Below are 9115 nucleotides of genomic sequence, written 5' to 3'. Positions count from 1 at the left end.
AAGCCTCTAAATATTTTCACATTTTGATCTATGACATAAAACACACCAGTTAAAAACCGCTTGTGATTATTTAAACCTTTATTGTGTCTTAAAAATGGCGGTTGCTAACAAGTTGCTAAAAGGGACTACTTCCTTTGGCGGGGACTTTAGACGTCATCATGACAAACAGGACATTTGGACAGCATTTCTCATGAAAAAGTGGATAAGTATTCATACACATCGCAGATCATAATCAGCGAGCATGTTTTTAAATAAAGTTGTTTTTTAAACAAAGTTTGAGGAAGCTTGGTGGTGGTGACGTTGATCCACGACCATGGTGTGCTGTAGTCTGTTTATAGCCTACTGTTAGATTTTTATATCTGACGACTTTATTTAGGCTTCAAAATGTATAAATGTTGTGTTAACTTGTAAAGATTATCTTGATAGACAAAACGTGTAAGTGTCATAACGCTTTGTTAAACACAGAGCTTAATTTTTGCGATTTTCCAAAAGTCTATGGGAAAAATGCATAGGCTTTTGATCGAGGGAACCCGTGCGCCGCTAACTTCCGGGTTGGCCTACAAAAACACGTCATCCCTGAACTACTCTATAGTGGGAACAGAACGAGAAGAGAGTCCTCTCGCGTACCGCGATATGATTCGCGAGTTGGGAGAGAATGGGTTTCTTGGTTTTTTTTAGTATAGTATTTAAAAATGATTAAGCCCTAATTTACTCATTCTACTGACTAAAATAATATGATAAGACAAATAAAATGAGAAAATTTGAATTCTATAATTTATTTTTATTGAATAGCTCCCACAAAATCATAAAGTGCCCCCCCGGCGCCCCCCAAACTCCGCCTATGCCAGTATAACAATGTATTTAAAAATACATTTTTTTTTTGAAATTGTGAAATTCAAATACATAAAATAAATGTAATTAATAATTTTACAAACAAATCATATAAAATCAGTCGAGGTCTAGAAATAATTAGTGCAAATGTGCAAGAAGCACAAAGAGCTTCAATCAAAACATGATCATCACCAAACAGCAATGCCTCCTCTCTCTCTCTCTAGACAGGGCTGAGGCACTGAATGTAAATAAATCTATCAGGGCAAGGAGCTCGAATATCAAGTTACCACTCCTTACAATCAAGAGCCTTTTCATGCCACCCATGAGGGCCATTCTTGTAATGCTAGCACACGAGAGGCCCACAAATCATCTCTCTCTTTCTCTCTCTCTCTCACACACACACACACCTTATTATTTTTCCTCATAAACTCCCTTTCAATACCTCCCTGTTGTATCTAATCCTTCTTTCTTTCCATACGCAGACATCTTGTTTGTTTGACAAGGGATCTGAATACTGGCAGAAAGACTGGACTGACTGTGATTGATATCTGCTAGAATCTGGTTTGGGCTCATGTAGCCACTACACAAACATGTTGCGAGTACATCTGAATGATAAGACTATCTCTAGCCATGATCAATGTCAGGGTCGGCCGCTATCGATCTGTCCCTGTTGGCACAGCCGCGCTCTGACCGGGAGCGGAAAATCTGCTTACAAGGGTCAGCGGTGTGTTTAGACAGACAATTGAAGAGGTCAGTAGCTACTAGTAAACACAGTAAAATAGATGGGCTGGAAATGTGTGGCATGTGCTGTGCAGCAATGCTCATTTAAAGGAATATTATCATAAATATAAGTCATATGTGCTACCGTTGAAAAGTTTGGGGCCTGTATGATTTTTAACATGTTTTTGAAATAAGTCTCTTATGCTCACCAAGGCTGCATTTATGTGATCAAAAATACAGTAAAAACAGTAACATTGTGAGATATTGTTACAATCCAAAATAACCGTTTTCTATTTGAATATATGAATTAAAATGTAATTTAATTCCTGTGATCAAAGGAGGCAGAGGCAATAAAAGGCAGAGACTTCAATATGAACTCAAACGTTTCTCATCAAATCCTTCCAAGACCTGGAGCAAGTGATTGTCATGGTGAATGACGTAAAAAGCAGATAACTGCTAATTCAGTCTGTCGTTTACTAGCATGTCTTTTAGCAGAATTACTGCGGTGCATTTAGTGCATTTAGATCACATCCAACTTAAGTTCTTTCCTGAAACTGCAAATGATTCATTTTCAGCTCAGTGAGTCATCTTATGAAAAACCACATTTATAGATTTGTTTTTCAAATTTTTTTTTTTTTTGAAAAACTGATTTAAAGAGGAAGCCTGCAAATCTGATCTCAAAAGTTAATGAGCATAGGCCGCCGCTTTTAAGGATGAATAAGTGTACCGTGACGCTACCCATCTGTGTTGTATTCCCAGAGATGACATGAGGTGTCAGTTTATACTTTACAAACTTTATTGGCTACAAGGTGTGAAATATTCAGCTTCACTAGTAACATATTCAAAAAGAGAAACATAAAAACATAAAACAATAAAATACATAATCCTGACAGGTTAGTTGTGCATTGCAAATCATTTTACCTCTGTAATGTGGCATATCACCATAAAAAAGGTCCCTCTTATTAGGTGTTGAGCCATGCAACACTCTTGAGAGCTTTCCTGAAGGTCTTCACTTTTATTCACAACACACAGCTGAAACCTGAAAGAAAGAAGAGAACAGAATGATTGGCAACATTGAACGCTAAAGTGCCATTCACATAAGTGGACATAAACTATAACGATTTAACAATCGTTCTAATTCTATGAGAATGGAGAGTCGACACCACAGATATCATTGGAATCACTTTCAGAACTATTTATTTCTGGCTGATGAACAATAAAAACATCAGAATCCATCCAACTTTAAAGATTTCAAGCATTTAAAGAGGCAGACAACATAACTACAGTGTGCAATTATAATAAACAATGTTATCATATGCTGTTATTTTAGTATTATATATACATGGTATACTTTTTTAATATTTAATAATATTTAGATTCAGCTTTTATTTTTATATTTTCAGTATTTTAATTTGAATTTAAGTTAGTAATTTTGAATAGTAGCCATTTTATGCTTTTATCTTTTATTGTTTTTTCCCTAATATTTCTATTTAGTTTTAATTTAGCAATTATTATTTGAATTTTACTTTGCCTTAACCTTATTTTTAGTAAGTTGCCAGGCAACATTTTTAATTTTCATTTAGGTTTTTCATCTAATATTTATATTTTATTTCAGCTTTTTTCGCCCTTCAATTACTGAAATGATTTTTAAGTATTAGTTAACAATAACAACAACTCTGATCATTCATTGGTGTGGACACTAATATAGTTATCATTATAGTTGTTGGTAACACTTTATTTTGCAGTGTCCTTGTTACATATTTAACATGTACTTCCCTGTCGTAATAACAGTACATTATGCATAATTATATGCAACTAACCCTAAACCAAACTCTAACACTATAACCCTAATTATATAGTAAGTACATGCTGTTAATTAATATTACTCAGCGCTCACAGCAATTCAAAGGACAACTTAAAATAAAGTGAAACCTAGTTGTTTTTATAGTTATCATTCTTGTTGTGAACGGGCTTTAAAGGGTTAGTTCACCCAAAAATGAAAATAATGTCATTAATTACTCACCCTCATGTCGTTCCACACCCGTAAGACCTTCATTCATCTTCAGAACACAAATTAAGATATTTTTGATCAAATACAATGGCTCAGTGAGGACTGCATTCAAAGCAATGAAATTTCCTCTCTCACGATCCATAAAGGTACTAAAAACATATTTAAAACAGTTCATGCGAGTTCAGTAGTTCTACCTTAATATTATAAAGCGACGAGAATACTTTTTGTGCGCCAAAAAAACAAAATAACGACTTTTCAACAATATAGTGATGGGCTTTACGAATCGAATCACTGAGCCATCGGATTTAATCAAAAATATCTTAATTTGTGTTCCGAATATGAATGAAGGCCTTATTGGTGTAGAACAATATGAGGGTGAGTAATTAATGACATTATTTTCATTTTTGGATGAACTTCACTGCCGTTTTCACAGTGTTTCAGAAACGATCTCTGTCTACACTACATGACCGAAAACGCATGTCACATGAGCGTTCATGCACACTGGGCACGCGCTTACAAGTGTAAACAGTTGCCTCTTGCACATGTAGGTAGCTGCAGTATTAGAAAAATGCAGAGTTTAACTGCACAATGGCTGATAAAAATGACAACAAAGCCAGCACAGATTGCAATTCAGTGTCCATGTTATTGTTTACACGGTCGTCAAGGATACGCAGAGCAAACGTGGGCAACGACACCATCGTTTCAGAAGTCTCAGTTTTGGTCTGTTTGAAAAAGCCGGGGTTCCATTTCAGTGTAAACTAAAACAGGCTCTGCAGCGTTTTCGAAAGTCTTTGTTTTCGAGGGTCGAAAACGCCGGAGTAGTGTAAACGACAGGCGTTTACACTGCTCCGTTTACACTAGTCTGTTTAAAATGAAAACACGCTAGTGTAAGCGGGGCCTTAGGGGCCGTTTTTATTCGTTTTTATTTTGGGGGCCTGAAAAAGGGTTTCAAATTGCAAGTTTTTGAAAACGACACCATTATCGTCTCCGTGTAAACTAAAAAACACGAATTTGAGAAAGCAGTGATGTCATGCGCATGTGTGTTACGTGTTCAGTCTATAGGCGCGTAGTGTTTCTTTACAAAGTGACATCGCCAACTACTGGCCTGGCAGCAGAACACTGCGTTTTTAGCCATTTTCGCAGATCCAAGTGAACGGGATAATTTTGACAATGTTGTCGTCTGTACGCAAAAAAAAAAAAAATGCAAAAAATTTTTTTTTCCGTTTTTAGTACATCGTTGTTGTGTAAACATAATTCGCCAGTGGTTCACTAGAGATTTTCTATGGGCGTTTTTATAATGGGGTTTTTATAAGTAAATTAAGGTGGTAAGCATAATTTGAATATACTTGGACATTTTGTTCTCCAACGTAAACTGCACACACTCACATCTTATCTACATCAAACATTCTTATCTAGTTACTTATTAGAAACATACAATGTTTACCACAGACCTTATTTTACTCATAAATTGAAAAACCCCATTATAAAAGACTATGGCATTTGTTTAAAGATAATTATAAAGCAGATAGTTTGGGTCCTTGATTCTTATTAGTTGAGCCGTGTTCAAAGCCAAACATACACCTGTGACCTCATTACATCAGTATTATTGCTTTATTTTAATGCACAGGCCAGTTCTCTTTTAGTTTGCATTGGAACAAACATCCCCAATAAGTTCCAATAATGACAGAATAGGCAACGTTCCACTGTTGTGTTTGGGAATAGCTACCATTTACTGCAAAATCATTGTGGACTTATGAATAAATCATTATGCATAAGATAATATAATGCATCAAGCCATATTGCCCATAGACCTTTAACCCTTGGTAGGTTATGAGATTAATCAAAGAAAATGCACTCACCCAGATATTTGGTTAATGTTTGGCCTCAAATGCCAAACCACCGTAAGGATTGATCTCCATCAAACACTGAGATGATGAAAAAAGGTTTGTGTTTAATCTCATTAGTCCATCACCAAAACATTACTTAATAATCTCTATAGGTTTAAAATTATGATAATAGAAGCAGGGCCACTCTTAATAATATGAAGCGCAGTTTCATATCCCCATCATATGTGTTAATTTATTGAATAAAATATTACATTAACATTTTAAATACAATTTACATAGCATGTGTTTATGCACAAAAGAATGACCATGACTTAATTACTTTAATTTAAATATCCACAAAATAGGAACGCTATTTCAGGACTTTTAGCATGTAGTGTTTCGTAAATAAGAAAGAAAACCGTTTATTAAATTTTCCCAACATGTTCACCAGGCACTTCATAATAGCAAGCAACTGCACATAGCTGAAAAACGTTCTAAAAAAAATATAAAAAAATAAAGTTGCATGAAAATAGGCCTATCTATTGTAACCGGTTGTTATTAAAGCAGAGATGGACAAATGAAAAAACCTGTTTGTTACTTGCAGTTTCTTCAAGGATCAGAGAAGACATCTCGTGTTTTCTTGTGAATGGCAATCGACCCTGAGCCCCTTGAAGATGCGTTCAGATCCACGAAACAGCCTTGGGCTTTTTGGGACCCTTTCATTTAAAGAAATTAACCGCTATTTTTGCATTGAGGTCAGTCATGTAATTGGGCTATTTCATAATGATGCATTATAATAATTGAATGGATCTGGACCTAGACCAAATCTGATGAGATACATAAGATCAGAGTCAATACAGAGTGAATCATTTTTTGATTCTGCACTTTTATGGCACTTTTATTCAAATATTTACAAGGAAGCGTATGCTGTGATAGTGCCTCCTTAAAAATAAAAAGACACATAATTAAATAATTCTGCTTTAATTTCAGTTAAGAGAGGCAGTGGAAATTAGACCGTAAGAGTGAGCTAATACACACGAAAGAGGTAGAAATGGAGACAACTGTAAGAGCGAGCCAGAATGGAGGCTGAGAGTACGAGAGGAGATGCTGCACGTTCATTAGTCTTCGGCGAACTGCTCCTCGAGTTTCGGCTCATCTGCATGAAGACGGGCTTCTTGTGTCCCTAATGAGAGAACCTAGATTCAGTTACATTACCAAAACCCCCAGCAGCATGAGCCAATCGATCCCAGGTTTACCCCAGCGAGTCTCACTAACACTGCTGCTCTGAATACTATGATTTGGGTGTTGTTGATGGCGTTTGGTTCCTGGTAGAGAGATGATGTGAGAGGAAGATGAGGCAAAAGCTGCTGAACCTGGAGATGGCCACACCCTGCACTGCTCAGGAAAACACATCTTAAAAGCCTGTTTGTTGTTTTTATTTACATAAAAACAAATCTGTGTACTGTTCATCTAAATACTCTTAGCTGAAAACTGCATTATAGTGCTGGTCCATTGCTTGCTTTGATTTGCTTCCCTAAAAAACAACCCAGAACACCCTAGAAACCACATGTCAGTGCCCTAGTAAAGACCCAGAAAACTATAGCAACTGCTACAATCAATCTGAACACCTTAGCAACCATGCAGCAACACCCTAGAAAACACCTAAAGCACCATAAGCCTGCAAAAAAGTCTCAGATCACCATTGCAACACCTTAGCAACCACATAGCAGCACCCTAAAAAACACCTAAAGCACCATAAGCCTGCAAAAAAGTCTCAGATCACCATTGCAACACCCTAAAAAACACCTAAAGCACCATAAACCTGCTATAAGCTTCTCAGATTCAACATAGCAACTGCTTAGCAACACATCTCAGATCACCATAGCAACACCTTAGCAACCACATAGCAACACCATAGAAAACACCTAAAAAAAACAGTCTGCTAAAAACGTCTCAGATCACCATAGTAACCCCTTAGTAACCACATAGCAACACCCTAGAAAACACCTAAAACACAACAGAGCCTGTTAAAAGCTTCTCAGATCACCATAGCAACTGCTTAGCAACCACATAGCAACACCCTAGAAAAACCTAAAACAACAGAGTTGGCTAAAAGCTTCTGTAATCACCATAGCAACCACATAGCAACACCCTAGAAAACACCTAAAACGCAACAGAGCCTGCTAAAAACATCTCAGATCACCATAGCAACACCCTAGAAAACACCTAAAACGCAACAGAGCCTGCTAAAAGCTCCTCAGAACACCATAGCAACTGCTTAGTAACCACATAGCAACACCCTAGAAAAACCTAAAACACAACAGAGCTGCCCAAAAGCTTCTGTCATCACCATAGCAACTTATTACTAGAAACCACATTGCAACACGCTAGAAAACACCTAAAACACCATAGAGCCTGCTAAAAACGTCTCAGATCACCATAGCAACACCCTAGAAAAACCTAAAACAACAGAGCTGGCTAAAAGCTTCTGACATCACCATAGCAACAGCTTAGCAACCACATAGGAACACCATAGAGCCTGCTTAAAACTTGTCAATCACTATAGCAACTGCTTAGCAACCACATAGCAACACCCTAGAAAACACCATAGAGCCTGCTAAGAACTTGTCAAATCACCATAGCAACTGCTTAGCAACCACATAGCAACACCCTAGAAAAACCTAAAACAACAGAGCTGGCTAAAAGATTCTGACATCACCATAGCAACAGCTGAGCAACCACATAGGAACACCATAGAGCCTGCTTAAAACTTGTCAATCACTATAGCAACTGCTTAGCAACCACATAGCAACACCCTAGAAAACACCATAGAGCCTGCTAAGAACTTGTCAAATCACCATGGCAACTGCTTAGCAACCACATAGCAACACCCTAGAAAACACTTAAAACACAATAGAGCCAGCTTAAAAAGCTTCTCAGATCACCATAGCAACTGCTTAGCAGAATGGTTCTTGATAAGAAAGGAGTGCTTTGTTGAGTCTAAGAACCACTAAACAATCTTTTTAATACTGAGGTGGAGCGGTCGCATTTTAGGGGTTGCAATAAATTCACAAAGCTTACGGTGTTATTTTAATTGGACATTACTCATAACTTAACCGGATATGCAAATGTAGCACGCACAGGTCGATGGTTTGCTTTATTGTGTGTGGCGGTGGACAGCAGGAGTGTGGAGATCCATATATTAACCACTGCAGGTGTAAAAGCCTTTCCTTGTACCAGTTCCAGGAGTGCTTTTACTCCGGTCCACTCCGGACTTCTCTCGTTCTGTGGCAGGACATTAGTTTGATGTGGATTGAGTAACCTGCAGCCAGGTCACTACTCTCCCCTTCTGTCATAATACGTCTTTTTATCTCTCCAGGTTCAGACATCACTGCTGCTTAGAAAGAAAAGGGAGAAACAAGTTAAGACCAGAAATTACTAAAATCTGTTATTAACATTGAATGCAATAGCCTATATATTAAGGCATTTTTACATAAAATGTAAATAAATATTTTTGAAACACATAAATAAAAGACAACTAAAAATTAATTTTAATAAATGGCAACATTTAAAAATATTTTTATTTTTAAATAAAATAGATTAAAAAATAGATTAATAGATCATATAGATTTAATAGATTCATAGTCATAATAGATTTAAATAAATAAAATATGCCAAAATTTAAAGGGTCATTTATTACTCACCCTCATGTCATTCCACAACTATA

This window comes from Ctenopharyngodon idella, chromosome 16 (genome assembly GCF_019924925.1).
Source record: "Ctenopharyngodon idella isolate HZGC_01 chromosome 16, HZGC01, whole genome shotgun sequence".
In the NCBI taxonomy this organism is placed as follows: domain Eukaryota; kingdom Metazoa; phylum Chordata; class Actinopteri; order Cypriniformes; family Xenocyprididae; genus Ctenopharyngodon; species Ctenopharyngodon idella.
The sequence above is the reverse complement of the archived record's forward strand: the minus strand, read 5'-3'. Positions refer to the sequence as shown.